The sequence below is a fragment of the Danio rerio genome, chromosome 16, assembly GCF_052040795.2.
Source record: "Danio rerio strain M-AB ecotype USA chromosome 16, GRCz13ab, whole genome shotgun sequence".
NCBI classification, from domain to species: Eukaryota; Metazoa; Chordata; class Actinopteri; order Cypriniformes; family Danionidae; genus Danio; species Danio rerio.
The window spans coordinates 8,740,138-8,756,375 of record NC_141036.1 but is presented as its reverse complement, the minus strand read 5'-3'; the positions used below and the strand labels follow the sequence as shown (position 1 = coordinate 8,756,375).

The 16,238-nt window shown below is 38.3% G+C and overlaps 1 protein-coding gene and 1 long non-coding RNA gene across 12 annotated transcripts in view; one reads left to right on the top strand and one right to left on the bottom strand.

The window, feature by feature from the left end:
- Window positions 1-16,238, bottom strand: part of LOC147840126 (uncharacterized) — a 402,217-nt gene that overhangs the window by 71,327 nt on the left and 314,652 nt on the right. The window contains exon 4 of one of the 2 annotated variants that reach the window (XR_015511032.1): window positions 3,874-3,973. This is a non-coding gene — a long non-coding RNA (uncharacterized LOC147840126). The remainder of the gene's footprint in view (window positions 1-3,873; window positions 3,974-16,238) is intronic. The other variant, XR_015511033.1, reaches the window with a different exon arrangement.
- Window positions 1-16,238, top strand: part of grb10b (growth factor receptor-bound protein 10b) — a 156,176-nt gene that overhangs the window by 90,430 nt on the left and 49,508 nt on the right. The window lies entirely within an intron of this gene.

The window sequence follows — 16,238 nt, the reverse complement described above, 5'->3', positions numbered from 1 at the left end:
GTGCCCGTCAAGCAGGCGTTTTGCCCTCAAGGCGTTCAATGGGAAAAAGGGCTGTCGCGTCGTCAATATTTTTTACAGTCATTGGTAGTTACATTTTTTGAGAGGTACACGTCAGTGACGGCGACGGCCACAGCGAAGGGCTATGCGTCAGCGCCGTAGCATACGCCGGTGTTTGACGCAGAAGTATAAATCAGCCTTTAGAGGCCACTGAACAGAATATACCATCAAAACTTTTCACTGACTGTCAGTTCCTGTCAGAGAACCATTCATGTAAACTCCTACTCCAATTGTATTGCAATTTGTTTGGCATCTCAGCCAATTTGAATCATCACATAGTTGAATCATTTTCCAAATTCTTACTGTACAAAGGTATTGTAAACATAAACAATAGACATGCAGCATAGAGTTACATGTTATATATCCATGTAATGAAAACCTAAAGGAATGAATAGCAACAGATAATTATCACTCAAAGGATGTGAACAGCACTGAGTTGGACATCAGTAATTATGGTAATTATGACTTGGCATGCAATGAACACAGCAGAAGCAGAGATTTTCTTATGGGTGAGATGAACATTTCTGTATTTCTTACCATTGGAAAACCTGTAATGCCAACCTTGTTACATGAAGCATGTCTTAGCCAATCAAATAGCAGCTTTTGGTCTCCTTCCTTGTGCCATTAGAGGCAGCATTAGCAATAGCCGTTAAGCTTTATACACTAATCGTTACAGGCTTGTCTACTATAGGCTTTTGCTGCGTCCCAATTCGCATACTAATACTATGCCCTAAAAGTATGTACTTGTTTTTTTGGACTAAAAAATCTTCAAAATATATATTTTTTGTGTTTAGAAGAAGAAAGAAATTCGGTCCCACTTCAAATTAAGTGTCCTTAACTACTATGTACTTACACCAAAATAATAATCCATTACAATGTACTTATTGTGTAAATACATGTATTTTCTGTGTACTTATGCTTGATTAAATACCTGTATGTAAAAACATATGTAATTAAGTTTTGTAATTAAATTTGTAAATATACTGTTGACCATCCCTTACACCTTAACCCACCCTTAAACCTACCCATACCACCAAACCCATCCATAACCCTACCCCTATCCCAACTCAAGAGCACCACAAGTGTTCTCAAATACATTATGAACATGGTAAGTACATTGTATTTATTTTTTTGATGCAAGTACATAGTAGTTAAGGACTCTTAAATTAAAGTGGGACCAGAAAATCAAACAGGTTTGGAACAAATATAGGTTGAGGAAATTAGTGACAGACTTTTTTTTGTGCAAGCTGTGCAAAAATGTACTTTTGGATCCTTTTAATTTTGGCATTTATATCCAAATACACTGCGGGCTGCTACATGTGTCTGCATAGTGTTGTGTGAAGTGAACACAGTGCGTTTAATAAAATCATGTGTGATATGAAAGCTGGTTTCTGGACTCTTTTACATGTTACCTTCGCACAGCTGCCTTTGGTTTGCACCCCCTGGATAGCTTTTTTCTCAAATGCATGCTCAAAGAAGTGCAGATGTCTGTCGGCCTGCTCGCCTGGTAAGGAACAAGACGTTTTGTGTTTACAGAATTTTCCGAGCTGCGGGCGCTTTCTGACAGGCCCCCATTGCTATCCCAGATCCCACGCGGAAGGCACGCGAACCAGAGTGCTTCCACAAGCCAGAAGGCTGTTCCATGGCACGGCATGGCTCTGCAAATTAAGAATAATAAGCTGTGTCCCAAAAGATGCACTGTTTACTATGCACAATCATATAAATGATGTACTTACCTGTATACACATGTGCTCAAACATTTAGTGTATAAACCTTTTATAGATATTTTTATGTTTGTATTTAAAGTGCACCTAATATTTTGGGGGAAAAAAATACTTTCTCTGTTTATACTTAAAAACGGTGAAGAAAAATGCGTAAGGATGTGAATTTGAACTGATCTATATTATTTTAGGTTGAACCTAGGATTCGGGAGGAACAATGCAGTTTTCGTCCCAGCCGTGGTACACTGGACCAGTTCTATACACTCACCAGGGTGCTCAAGGGTTCATGGGATTATGCCCAACCAGTGCACATGTGTTTTGTGGACTTGGAGAAGGCATTCAAGCGTGTCCCTCATGGCATTCTGTGGAGGGTGCTCTGGGAATATGGGGTCAGAGGTGTTAAGGGCTGTCTCGTCCCTGCATGAACAGAGTAGGAGTTTGGTTTGCATTGCCGGCAATAAGTCATTTGTTTCCAGTGCATGTTGGATTCCGGCAGTTCTGTTCATAATTTTTATGGACAAAATGTCAAAGCGCAGCCTTGGGCTGGAGGATGTCCACTTCGGGGACCACAGGATCTCATCTCTGTTATTCGCAGACGATGTTGTTCTGTTGGCTTCACCAAACATAGATCTTCAGCATGCACTGGGGCGTTTTGCTGCCAAGTGTGATGCGGCTAGGAAGAGAATCATCACCTTCAAATCCGAGGCCATGATGTTTCACTGGAAAAAGGTAGTTTGCCATCTCCAGGTTGGAGGAAAGTCTTTGACCCTAGGTGGGGGAGTTCAAGTATCTTGGGGCTTTGTTCACGAGTGAGGGAAGGATGGAACATGAGATTGACAGGCGGATTGGTGCAGTGGCAGCAGTAATGTATTCAATGTTCCAGTCAGTTGTGGTAAAGCTCTCAATTTACTGGTTTATCTAAGTTCTTACTCTCACCTATGGTCGTGAGCTTTGGGTCATGATGGAAAGGACAAGGTCTTGGATACAAGCGGCCGAAATGATTTTCCTTCGCAGGGTGGCAGGGCGCAACCTTATAGATATGGTGAGAAGCTCTGTCACTCGGCAGGAGCTCGGAGTAGAGCCGCTGCTCCTCCACATCGAGAGAAGTTAGCTGAGGTGGCTCGGGCATCTGTTTCAGCCTACTTAGGGAGGTGTTCCAGGTATGTCCCATCAGTAGGAGACTTCACTGGAGGGACTATGTCTCTCGGCTGGCCTGGGAACACCTCAGGATCCCTCCAGGGGAGCTGTAGGAAGTGTCTGGGGAGAGGGAGGTCTGGGGTTCTCTCCTAAGACTGCTGCCCCCACGACCCGGCCCTGGAAAAGTGGTTGAAAATGAATGAATGAATGAATGAATATATTATTTTTGGTAACTAGTTTAAGGACCAATATTTAAGTAGTGTTTTGTTACCTGCCTGTTATAAGATATATGCTGTTTATTTGTAGTTATAAAGTACATATTCTAATTCTAATATTACCCAATACCTAAATGTAACTACTACCTTAATAAATATTACTAAACAACAACTTTGGAGTTTATTGAGGCTAAGGTAATAATTAATGGCTTGTTAATAGCAGTAGTAATAACTACATAACAAAAGTCGTGTTGCCAATCCCAGTTGTGAGAGCACCAAATAATAAATTGACTTCCAGTTGATCATTTAGAAAAGTGGCAGAAGGTAGAGTTTTTATATGAATCATCAGTTGAACTGCATCCAAATCATCACAAATACTGCACTCCTATATCGCTATATAGCGCTACTTCTCATACTTCATCCTCCACATCAAAGTTCCCAAAAGCAAAGAAGGTCAAGTTGCTAAATGATTTGGCCAGCCCAGTCACCAGAAATGAACATTATTGAGTATGTTTGGGGTAAAATTAAGGATGAATACAAAGAATCTTGATGAACTCTGGGAGTCTTGCAAGAATGATTTCTTCGCCATTCCAGATGACTTTATTAAGTTATTTGAGTCATTGCGGAGATGTATGGGTGCAGTCGTCCAAACTCATGGGAGTCATATACAATATTAATTCTTTCTCCACTGCAGCATGACTTTATATTCTATACTGTACATTATTTCTGTTAATTAACAAGACTCTTGTCAAAGCAAAGTCAGACCTTACTGTCCTAATTAAATAATTAAAAATCAAGGCATGATCATATTTTATTTTGGTAAAATAAGCGTAATCTAGAGGCCTTTGCCTTTTATATAAGCCACTTTTGATACCATGTGATCAACCTGAAGTCTAGTTATTAGTTGTTGCTCTTAAAACTTGGAAAGGCAACAAGACTTTTGTCAGGTAGTGTACCTTAAAATGTAGTGTGAATGGAATTTTTACCTAAAGTAGATTTAAAGGGATAGTTCACCCAAAACATATGGATGAACTATCCCTTTAAGGTTTATCTGTTGGAATAAACTTTCCACTATACAATATTCCACTCTTATCAGAACACAACAGCACAGAGAGAGAGAGAGAGAGAGAGAGAGAGAGAGAGAGAGAGAGAGAGAGAGAGAAAGAGAGAGAAAGAAAGTTACACGTAGGCTTTAATCCATTTAAAGCACTCACTGACATCAGGTTCTGGCACCCTGCTAGAAGGCCTGGAACTGAAATAAGGGGATGAGCAATATGCTTAATAGTATCTTACCTCACTTTAATGTGTTGATGCATTTTTACTCTAGGGTGAGGTAAGAGGCTGGAAATAGCCCAGAAAAGGGAAGGGCCCACAAGCTCATCAAGCCCACACAATACAGCACAACTTGAGATAGGATGAGGAGAAGTGCTTACCGTGTTTGTTTGCTGCAGACGGTGAGGTGTGGTATGGACAGAAGTTGCCAGTTGGTCTGAGGTCATTGTGTCTTTTTTTGTCACAGCAGAAAGTGATATTTAAGCAAGTATCACAGGAGCACGATTGCCGCAGTTCTAAATATCTAAACAAGTAATTACGTTCATGCTGATGTTCAGACCAGTATGATTATGAGTGTGGTATTACTTGTGTACAACAGTTCAATAAACAATAATTTAATTTAAATCTTTCCAGTGTATGTTTCGCCTATCCAAGTTTTAGGAACAACAAATAATTACTTGACATCTAGTTGATCATTTAGTATCAGAAGTGGCTTATATGAAAGGCAAAGGCCTCTAGTTTACACTTATTTTACGAAAATAAAATATGATCATGCCTTGTTTTTTAAGGTTTGACTTTGCTTAGACAAAAGCCTTTTCACTTAACAGAAATAATGTACAGTTTATAATTTAAAGTCATGGTGCAGTGGAAAAAGAATTAATTTTGTGTATGACTCCCATGAGCTTGGAGGACTGCATCCATACATCTCTGCAATGATTCATATAACTTATTAATAAATTCATCTGGAATGGCAAAGAACGCATTCTTGCATCTCAAGATTCTTTGGATTCATCTTCAATGACCTCCTCCTTCATCTTACCCCAGACATGCTTAATAATATTCATATCTGGTGACTGGGCTGGCCAATCCTGGAGCACCTTGACCTTTTTTGCTTTCGAGATTTTTGATGTGGAGGCTGAAGTATGAGAAGAAGCGCTATCCTGCTGAAGAATTTGCTTTCTCCTGTGGTTTGTAATGTAATGGGCAGCACAAATGTCTTGATACCTCAGGCTGTTGATGTTGCCATCCTCTCTGCAGATCTCTTGCACGTCCATACTGAATGTAACCCCAAACCATGATTTTCCTTTACCAAACTTGACTGAATTCTGTGAGAATATTGGGTCCATGTGGGTTCCAATAGATCTTCTGCAGTATTTGTGATGATTGGGATTCAGTTCAACAGATGATTCATCAGAAAAAAAAAACACTTTTCTAAATGATCAACTAGTCAAGTTATTATTTGTCGCTCTTACTACTGGGATTGGCGACAATACTTTTGTCAGGTAGTAAATATATGGAATGATAGAAAGAGAGTGTCTTGTGTAAATGTGCAAAACTGGTGCATAGTGTTGGTTAAAATGTCAGACAGATGAAAAAGTGTGTTTTCTACAAGTGGTTTGTCAAGCCCACTCACACTCAGAATTGCATAATATTTTGAGGTTGTTGTTTGTTATGGTGGGGGAGGAGTGAAGGTCCTGGTTTTGTTCACAGAGCTTCAGGTGATCGCATAAGACATGGATTTTATTTTTTTTGTCATTTGAATAATACCAGTGACTCAGCGATTTGTGCATAATCTAGTTCGTTTTGGTTTTAAAAGATACACATTCCAGTTATGTCTGGAGTGTTTTGAAAAGGCTAATGACCCTGTATTTGTTTGGAAATGCTGGGGTTCTGTTCTGATGGTGCCAAACAGCCTAAAACATAAATAAAAATACGGACAACATAGGCTTATTCTGAAAACGTAGCTCTATATACTATTCTGTAGATCCCGAATTATGTAGCCAGAAGTGCCTACTGCTGCAATAAGTCTTTAAAACGAATGCTTACCACATATGGACAACTTTCCTGTTGTTAACAGTTTGTCCAATGGCTTGCATTGTACGTCAGCGGACTTGAGACTTAGAGAAGAGCTGATTGATATGACAAGGTTTGAGTCAGGTGAAGAATGGTTCCAGAAAGCAGGTAAGACAAAAACAAAGGCCAAAAAAATTAAATAAACAAGTAAATAACATTGTGAGATTGTGGTAAAAACTGAAAATGTGGTAAAAAATCAGGTGGGGGCTTTTCTTTTTTCTGGATTGCTTTTCAAAACATTGTCGTTTGGGTTTTGGGAAATGGGTGGTTACTGGTCAATCAGTTGGGTCAATCGGTCAGTCGACAGCGGCCTCTGGGGGATTTTTGCAAGAAGAGCAAGCATGAATGTCACTCGCAAGAGAAATCTGAGATATGAAAAAGTGTACACAGCGGCCTCTAGTGGATTCGTCAAAACAGAAACTGCAAAAAACAAAATTATATAATTAAGTAAATAAATATAATTAAGTATAATAAATATATAAATTCAGTCATATTTACAAGAAATATGTAAATATAAATAAAGTCATATTTGGCGCTCTCCAGAAATGTATATAGGGGTGCGTTTCAGAATGAGCCTGGGTTGAATATGGATGTGAATGTATTCACTGATGGTCAAAAAGATACAAAATACCCAGATGAGCCTGTGTCATCAGATCATACAATTGTTATCTAGGAATACCATAACTTATAATATTGAGGTTAACCAAACAGAATGAGGGATTCCAGACAGCCGTGTAAGTAATAATATTGCTTAACATTACTTAACTCATGCATTGGACCCCACACAGGGAATCAGAAATGTTGCTTTGCTACTTTTGTTTGTATTTGTATTGGCAAAGTATTGTATTTTTCTTTTGGAGACATGATTTCATATTACAGCAGTTAGCAGTGCTTTGTTGCTGTCACGCTTCAGCATACATTCCACATACAATGCCGCCATATGCGTCCCTGACCAAAACTGTTTGTGATCTAAACATATTGAATTTTCCAAGACATACTGTGGCCTCTTTCCATTGCAGCTCTTCCCGCGGTTGTGTTCTTGCGCAAGGGCGCAATAGTGATAATTCAAACCTTACAAGACTTGAACCTGAAACATTTGGCCACTAAAGTTGTAGGTTTCGCCACTATGCACGCCATGTTGTGTGTGTGTGCATCTAACCTCCCCATTCACCCAGGCATGTCACCCTGTGATGCTAAGACACTGCAGATCTTGATTACAGGGAAGTGCTGTAATCCATTTCCTGATCTTGATCCTCCAGCTTTGTGCACTCGACTCACAACTGGTTCGGCTAAAGATGAAGGAGGGTTCATCTCATGGTCTTAAAGGAGTAAATAAAACCTCTGGTATTTTGAGAAGCCCCAGGCCTCTGTTTGTTCAGAGTTCCATGTGGATTTCATGTTGTGGCCGATGAAAGGATTAATGTAAGAAATATGGCCACAGTTTCAAAGACATGCTAGTTTCTAGAAACTTGCATTTCTAGAGAGAAAACACACACACATACTTACACACACACACACACAGAGACCAAAAGATGTCCCCACAAGGTCAAAATTTACTTGTATTGTTATACATATGAGGACATTTGTGAGTAATACAAGACACACACACATATACTTACACAAACACAGTCCTATGTCTGTAAATGCAAGTATTACCACAGTACTTTTATGTAAGTTAGCCAGCAATTTCCGTAAATGCTGTAGTACAATGTATCACATACTCCTTATGGAAAGTCATTGGTAACCACATACACCCAGCAAGAAAATCCATTTCAGTCCCACTTTATTTTAAGTGTTGCTGATACCTGTGAACTTACATGCAACACAGGCTCATTCTGAAATGTAGTCCCGCAGACGTTTCTGGAGACCTCGAAATACGTCCTGGGAGGTATGTATTTTCAACACAATCTCACGGCAATTCGTAACTTTTTAATTTAGTGGCTAATTCGTATGAATTCGTACGACCTAATTCGTACAATTTAGTACGATTTGCTCATCCCCCAATGACAGTTGGGTTTAAGGGTGGGTTTAGGTGCCACGCCTCCTTTTGAAATCGTACAATTTCGTATGACTGAACTTGACGAATTAGCCACTAAATTGGCAAAACGTAAAATACGTTTTCTCGTGAGATCAGGCTGGTATTTTTGCCGTTTTTGTTTTCGCGAATCCGCAAGAGTCCGATGTGTGCGTTATTATTTTTTTTTCATCTCAAATGCCTCTCATGAGTGCCGTTTGCACCCGCACTGTTATCGCGTAAACCCTTCAGAGCCCGCTGTTGGACGACTGAATGACTGATTGACTGGGCGACCAGCCAATCGACCGATCCACCCTCCTCCGCTAATCTCAATTTTAAGTTTCTCTTAGTCATTCCTGTATAAAAGCATCCGCACGGACATTCCAGTCCATATACAACAAATTTAGTATTGCAATTAATAAATGAATTGATCTTAAAATCACGGCATGATGATGGATCTCTAAATAAGTTCATCTTAAGGATGTTCTCACAATGATTGCAGTTGCCACATCTGTAGTTTCCTGTTGTTTGACTCAACCAAGTATTCTTAAGTGGAGAGATGGCTTCTCACAAGTTTATCTTGAATGGTTGGAGCTTTTCGGAATATAATTGAGGGGGACACAGGTAAAACTTCCCTGAGATGGGGGTCACTCATCAAAATATTCCAATTATTTTTTCCCAACTCTCTTTATTTTATTTAGCTCTGTACTGTATTGTGTGACAAAATAAACAGAAATTTTTGACAGATTCAATCTAGGTCTTTGTATTAACAGTTCATCTCTGTTGCTATTTTGTGCTTCATTATAAGATTTATAGATTACTCCGTTTTTTACAGCCATGTTGTTTAAATTTGTGAATCATTTCTTGTGATTTAACTTCAAAATCTTCTTCCTTATCACACATTATTTTCTATTCTGTAAATATTAATGTAAAATTGTGCGTTACTCTATGAAAATACAGAACATTTTCTCTGAAAAACAGAAAAATTATGCAATACCAAAATACAAGCAATAACTGTACATTTAACAGTTAGATTTTTTTATGACAGAACATATCTGTAAAACAACATTATAAGTATCTCACGGTATAATGAAAAAAATTGAAAATTCTGTAAAAAAATTACATACAATTACCTGTAAAATAATGTTTATTTTTTTACAGTGTAGTTAAGCCTTTAAATGTCACTTTTAAGCTGTTAAGAAGCGTCTTGAAAAATACCTAGTCAAATATTATTTACAGTCATCATGGCAAAGATAAAATAAATCAGTTATTAGAAATGAGTTATTAAAAATAATATGTTTAGAAATGTGTTGAAAAAAAATCTTCTCTCTGTTTAACAGAAATTGGGGAAAAAAAAACAGGGAGGCTAATAAATCTGACTTCAACTGTTGTGCTTATAATGCAGTTCAAGCAATAATATGCTTATGCTAGGGTACCATATTGAGATACAGTTTTATCCTGTGACTTTATTTAAAAGATACAACTTTCATGATCAAGAAAGAAATGATGACCTCAGATCTGGGGTGTTTGTGTAGGATCCTGAAAGGGTATTTAGAGAAGCGTGTCAGGTGAACCTATTATATTCCAGCTGCAGTAAATTACACAGCGAGACAAGAGCTATAACACCTAAGAGTATTACAGATAGCTTTTCATGCTGTGGGTCAACTGTATCATGATGCGGCATGTGCCGGTTTAAGCTGCCAGTGTGTGTGTGTGTGTGTGTGTACGTGTCACATTGCACATCCAGGTGAGCTCCTGCATGGGCATAAAATCTGCAGCGTGGATTTGGTTCTCTCTGCTGGGCTGATACCAGTCACAACAGAGCTGTTGACAGATGCTGGTTTGGAGACTGGCCAGGCTGTGGTTTAGTCTAAGGCTTCTCCAGAGTCAAAGAGCCATTTTTATCCTTTAGCTCACTGAGCAAGTCGTAACCTGCCGGGATTACTAGCTGCTAAGTACAGTCATGACCGAGAACAGTGATTTAAACAGCTCTTTCAGAAGGGACACCAATTAAAACAAGCCAAGGACAACACGCTGCCAAGACTCTAATGCTGTCTTTCTGTCGAAAATCCTTGTCCTAAAGACCACTTGACCCTAGTGAACCTGAAAACACTCTAGCATGATTCCCTGACCCAGAGACTGCATACCCCCAGGGCTTTCAGGAGGACATGGCCTGTTTTCATGTTGCCGTAGCCGAAATACATTTGGGTACATGAACAATAACAGTAGTTTTACAGGAAGAGCAAGTTATTATGTTTGTTTAATATGTTAATATACATTTAACTAAATTATTACACAGCTTTTAATACTTGATTTTTATTGGTCAAATCATCTTAACCATGAGTGAATATATTAACACCTATATGTATATGATTGTTTGAGATGCAGATGTTTGGCACCATCTTGTGACCGAATAATACGTAGGTTAGTGTATGCTCCATTCAGCCATTTTCCGATGGTTTATATTAAAGAGCACCTATTAGGGTTTTTGAAATGACCTTCCATGTAGTGTGTAACACAGCTCTGAGTGAAGTGAAATATCCAGCTAAGGCTTAAATCTGACAGTGGACAGTTTTTAAAACTATTTATCTTAAAAAAGAGTCGACTCATAGTGGCTTGAATTAATCGTCTTGATAACGAGTCTTTAGCTGTTTTGGTGTGAAGTGGATACGAAACCCAATTGTTGCACGCGCAAACCCAGGAAAATTTACAACCCAGACTCATTCTGAAAACTTAGTCCCGCGGACGTTTCTGGAGACCGCGAAATACATCCCGGGAGGTACGTATGGCTGCAGTTTTTGTTTTTGCGAATCCGCGAGAGGCCGCTGTGTGCGCTTTTTCGTATCTCAAATGTCTCTCGCGAGTGCAGTTCGCGCTCACGCTGTTCTCGCGTGAACCCACCAGAGGCCGCTGTCCGACTGACTGGATGATTGACTGCGCGACCGGCCAATCGGCTGACCCACCCTCCTCCTTCCCTAAACCCAACCAATTTTACCGATTGACCCGCCCGCCCGCTCAATTCCCTAAACCCGACCAACAATTTACAAAAGCCGTCCAAAAAAGAAAAGCCCTCATTTGATTTTTTTTTTTTAATACGTTTTCGGACTTAACCACATTCTCACCCTGTTATGAACTCGTTCACTTTATTTTTTGGATTCTGTTTTTGTCATACCTGATTGCTGGAACCGCTCTTCCCCGGACTCGAAACCAATCGTCGTGATCACCTACTCTCTGCATCTCAAGTCTGCCGACGTACACGATGAGCTGAGTGGACAAACGGGTTGCAGTGGGAAAGCCCTCCACATGGAGGTAAGCGGTCTGCCGGTAAGCACGAAAGGGAACAGCGTCATACCGCCCCGTAGCGTTCGCTTGAAAAAAATTAATGCAGCCATACGTACTTCCCGGGACGTATTCCGCGGTCTCCAGAAACGTCCGCGACGCTACGTTTTCAGAATGAGCTTGGGTTGAAAATTTAAACCTGCGGCCGCGCCCACTAACACAGCAGCAAAGACAAACAGATCCTAAAGTCATGAGTCATAAAGACGTTGTGCTTACCTGGATATTATTGGAAGTGTGAGGGAAAGGAGTGCTTCAGCAATCTACACGCTTACAATGGACGATTCGTTGGCCGTTTTTAATTTAGTTTATCATGTGTTGTTTTGGAAAATTTCAATACCACTGAATATTAAGTAAACCTCATAGAATTTAACTAATTGTATCTTGCTTATCCTACAGCTAGATATATTTATATCATATTCATATTTGTTAACTGATTAAATCTAATAGGTGTCTGACCAGGCACGTGCACACATAGGGCTCAATCTGTGCAGTGCACATGCCCTTTTTAGTCTTGGATAGAAAGTGCCCTTCCAAAATGATCAAAAGTGCCCCTGCGACGCGGCACACCTTCGGTCCCGCCCTTCAGTAGGCGCGCGACAGCACCGCTCTTGAGTACGCGCAACAACACAGCTGATCAGTACGCGCGCAATTACACCGCTCTTCAGTACGCCCGTATCCATCCACTCTGCAGCAGATCTGCAGCACCCCCATGCCACCCCCCCCCAGCTCTTCCAAAAATTTATCCTGCACATGCCCTTTGGACGGTCTCTGCATGGGCCTGTGTCTGACAATATGCGTTTTAAAAGTCTGACAAATTAAATTTAATCAAACAATTAATTATAAACTTCATATAAATATCGTGATTCATTGTTATGAGTTTCATTCCTCTCTTTAAGAAAAAACAATATTTAAAAAATGTTATTACCACTGACTTCCATAATAATTGTTTTTCCTACAGTGAAAGTCAATGGATACAACATTTTTCAAAATATCTTCTTTTGTGTTCGACAGAAATGAATAATGAAATGACATAATGAAATGAAATGACATAATGAAATGAAAGTTTATAAACTTCGTCATGATTAATTTTTTATGAGTTATTCTTCTGTCGATCACAAAAGAAGATATTCTTAAAAAACGTTGTAACCATTGACTTCTTTAATAAATGGAAGTCAATGGTTACCAGTTTTTTAGCTTTCTTAAAAAAATAAAATAAATAAAATGCTATATATATAAATAATGAGTACATTTTCATTTTTTTGGATGACTTATGCCTTTAATATTGAGTATAAATAAGGGATGAGAAAAGAAGGATGCTTTATTTTGTGTTAACAGGGTGATATTTTTTCCATCTGTGGATTTACAGCATGTCATGTTTGTATTAAAATCTGCAAATGACTTTTAGCTCCTTGCTAGATTTCCTTATTGTTTAAACCTGTTCCATTCACCGGGTTTGCTGATTCTGCTCTGAACTGCTTTGTCAGCATTTTCAAGACTTATAGCTGAGGAGCTCAGAGTTGTCAGCGTAGAGCAGCTGGATTCATGTAGGTCACGCATACGGCACGTAGCACTCAGGCTTTGGGATCTCATCTGGAGTGCAGGAATGCATGTCTTTAGGAGGGAAAAAAAAACTGGGACAGAAGTAAAAAAGGGAAAGAGTAGGAAAGGCAAACAAATTTTTTTGTCAGCATGGAAACATTTCGAATAAAGCAATTTAAATGGATTATGTTTAACCTGTATGTACTGTTGGTGATGTTTTCATCCACTCTGGGGTGATTTTAAATCTTAACTCGGCCATAACTTTTTCTGTGTTTCAGCTAGCAGAATGATTTTTGGTGACAAATCTTATTCTGCCACATACTTTGAGAAAATGGTTAGATTTTTTTAAACCTCAATGATACACTCTAGACAAAGTTACTACCCTTTCGATATGTTAGGTATGAAAACATCAATTTAATTAAACTGCTGTAAAAATGCTTCAGATTAATAATTTTTATTCATTCATTTATTTATTTATTTATTTAGCATAAATTTGTTAATGACGTATTTTCAATATAGTAAGTAATTGTCGACTGGATTTTTTTTTTACCTTTTATCAAAGGTCTCAGAACAATAATTCCATAAATTTAAGTTTGCATGATATTGGCATCAAATTCAAAACATATACTCAGGAGATATGTAGCTTTTTACCAAATACTATTGATCCAGGACTAGTTACATATATTTGTTTATGTAATAATAAAATGTTTAGTGCGGTGCACTTTTTTTACATTACTTAAGCATTAATAACTTTTTTCATGTTGGGCATTATAAACTTTAGATGATGTATAATAAAGCCCAAAGTGTCTTCTTTCCAATGATACATGAACTGTGAATGTAGACCAAACCGTTCAGCAACTGTTACTGCTTTAGTTTGGGAAGGTCATTTTAGAGAAAGCGCCTCTGACGATGTGGGAAAGAAGGACACCGATATAGTCTCAGAAAACTTTTTACAAAAACTAATTTTGCATGCTATCTTAACCCTCCTGTCATGTTCACATCCTGCCCCTTCGTTTAGTGTTCCTAGTCAAAATGAACTAGTCTGTTTTTGGTACTCTTAAATTAGCACAAAAAACATTTTTCAACACCAATATTTTGTTCAACATTCTTTAACTGTGTCTTAAAGTAGTGTTCCACATGAATTTATAGAATTAGACATAAAATAACTGCAGTAAAAATACAAATAGGCACTGAACATGTATTACAAAATGAACAAAAGATGACAGAAATAAAAATAATTAGTTACACCTGTGTAGTCTGTATTGCGATTTCCTGATGCCTCCTATAAGTCGCTAGAGAGGCAGTGAGGGATTTGAATTTGTGACACGCTGGTGGCTTTAGACAGACACACTGAGCCCAAGATGTTATAAGGAAAACTTTATGTAAACTTGAAGCATGACAAACAATACAGCAATTTGTGGGTTGAATACCTGTTGTGTATGGAGCTGATTATTGCGTTATAGTGATATGGTTGTTGCGTATGCCGTTGTTGCCGTTTGCCGTTTGCGTTGCTGTTTGCGGTCAACAAAAAATACGGCTACCCCACTCTTCTTCTCTCCTCCTCACCTGTTTGATTGTGCACACGCTTTATATGTTATAGCAGGTGCCAGTTATGCCCACGTGACCAAAACATAAAACGTCACTGTGAAACCCAAACTAATCAGTATACAAATAAACATTATAATTAAATGAAAAGTAATATGGCTCCTTTAGTCTGTGTGAAGAAGCATGGGCCGGGATAAGATTCTTACGCTATGATAACCTTAGATAAAAATATCACAGTTTCGCGATATTGTGATTACTGCTGTAAATATGTTCTTTTAAAATGTCTGGGTAAAAACAACAACTTTTTCCCCTTTAAACACAATATGTTTTTATTTTAAGAAACATTTTGGAACCGTAAACATGTCAGACTAAATGAACTATAGACTTCTGCTGTCTTCATTTGTTTTAAAAACACAGAATTCTTTACAATTTAAGATGGCGTCTTTTCTGCTGGAGATACTGTTGTTCTAAAAACAAACACAAAAAAAATACCTTAAGAACAGTATTGCAGGAAATTTTGACTGTTTTAAAACCTTTACTTTTTTTAACCATGGTATACCTTAAAAACGATTATTGCCTAGTGAAGATGGAACATTGTTTGATCAGGAAGTTGGTTTAAGTTGGAGGACCCAACGCTATCTCAATTTTTGTATGGGAATGTTTTCTGTCTGATGGATGAATATTGTCTGAATACCTGCTCATTTCCTATGGTGGTCACTTTTGACCAGGAACACCAGAGGTGTAACAAGGTTGATTAAAACACTTAAAATTGAACGAAAGAGGTGATCATCACTTTTATATGTGCAAGTTCATAATGTGGAGGACATCATAAGGCCTTGAGGCAATCAGATGTAAAACACAATATTTATGGGTGTTTTAATTTGTAAATTGGTCAGATTTGACCCGAACACGACAGGAAGGTTAATCAAATTTGAAATATAAACTCATGAGAGTTTATGGCTTGCAAGTCATATTTTTTAGGACATTACATTAATGTTTTCCTGTATTTGTATGAAATATTGAACACAAAAAAAATTCTCATGACTTTATAATGTATAACATTTTATATTTTTAACATGTAACTTCCCCATAGTAAAGCTCAATGTGTCTTCTTTCCAATGATACCTAATTCGTGTTTGTAGCTTACTGGAATCAGGAACTGTTACTATTTTAAGTTAGGTAGGTGTTAATCCATAAAAGTGATTGTGTGTACAGGATGTGTGTCTGTGAGTGTGTGAGAGTGACCTTTGCGCACTTACCTTGATGTGTCTGAGAAAATCTAAATATGGATCTCAGCTTTCAGAACTACATAGAGTAAACAAAAACAAAGACTGTGTATTTATGCTCCATCAAATATGGTTATAATGGAAGTCAATGGGGTAAAACAGACAACAACAGTAAATTAAGGAGAAAGAATGAAACAATGCAGCCAAGCCAATGTTGTTATTGATCGCTCACATGTCCAAGACTGTGATAAAAGGTACACAAATCCAGTCCACAATTACTTCTTATATTGAAAATACGTCATTTTGCGTGTTTTTTTTC